We start from the raw sequence: 1454 nt of genomic DNA, 5'->3' as shown, positions 1-1454 counted from the left end.
TTCCTTAGTACTTAAAAAGAAATGCTTACAAATGAGATGTGATGGCCGGAGTGGTCATTGCTACACCTGAGCTGTTCTATGAGCTTTAGAGCACAAATACCCTCTGGTTGTTTTTCTCTATATAATGCTGAATATATTTGCACATTTACAGTAGTTAATGTACTGTAGGCTCTATTTGAGTTTATTTAATAAAAATATAAACATTATTAATGTTTCAAATTTATGTGCTAGTTAATGGCTGAGTCAACATCTACTTATAGAAAATTCCTTTTTATAGTAAATGCATTAAGGAATAAAGGCAATTCTTAAAGTTTCTTAATACATTTGTACAGAAATTCCTCTGCTACAAAATAATCATTTTATTTACATATTTTTCAGTGTGAATATTTTATAGTGTAAAATGGTTATTCTACCTAAAACCTCACTTTTATAAAATTTTTCTCAGTGTTGAATTTTTGCAAACAGGAAAAGCTTTTTTTTTTTTTAGTGATCTACTATCTTGCTACTTAGGGCAATTGTAATGATTCATAGGCTAATCTTTTAGATTATTTTTATAGTAAAGTATCAAATAAAATACATGCTTTCATGTTTCATTTCTAGAACGACATGTTTTCTTTGTGTTACTGTCTCATAAAATGTTGAAGAGAGTTTTGATATTATACATAAAATCATGTCAATCATTTTAATTACAATGCTATGTTTTGGCAGAGGACATATGAGCATAAACACAAATATGCCCCAAATGAGTTTTAACATCATGTCTGGATCCTGGAAGCCAGAACTGGCATTCAGATATTTATTTGAAATTTGTCATTATATAGGCTGAATCCATGAAAATGGGCAAGGTATTGTAATTGATTTGAGAGTGGATGGGTAGAGGGTAAATTATCCGGAGACCATAAAAGAATGTAAGTGTATCAAGTGAAAACTAAAAGTCAAGCCCAAGTCAGTCAGACAAAGAGAGAAAAGAGAGGCAGGAGAGACATAATGACAAGGAATGTCACACAGTACATGGAAGAGAAATTCCCCAGAAAGAACCATCAGTCAGCAAAGACTGAAGAGTTGGATAAATGGTATAGTCATTGTCATGAGTCAACTAGATTTGGCAGTTTTTTCCCCATATAAAGTCTAGCTCTGCATATAGACACCACCAGTATTAAGGTGAGTGTTCAGAGAATCTTAATGAACTTCATCTCTGTGTGATTCATATGCAATTACACTTGATATATAGACTCTACTCCAAATACACCACACTGACCAGGAAATATCTCTGTAAAAACACAAAAGTGAAAACTGCTTGTCAGGAATATGTTTCAGCCAGGCTGAGAGATTCCTTGTATGTGTTCCTCAGCTCTGATCAATGAAAGTAGCTGGGGTCAGATATATATGTACATTATGTACATGAACTTCAGTTTTCCCCTGTATATTAGAAATAAGAATTTTAGGAATAACAA

This window comes from Dipodomys ordii, unplaced genomic scaffold (assembly GCF_000151885.1).
Source record: "Dipodomys ordii isolate 6190 unplaced genomic scaffold, Dord_2.0 Scaffold22, whole genome shotgun sequence".
In the NCBI taxonomy this organism is placed as follows: Eukaryota; Metazoa; Chordata; class Mammalia; order Rodentia; family Heteromyidae; genus Dipodomys; species Dipodomys ordii.
Note: the sequence above shows the minus strand (reverse complement) of the source record.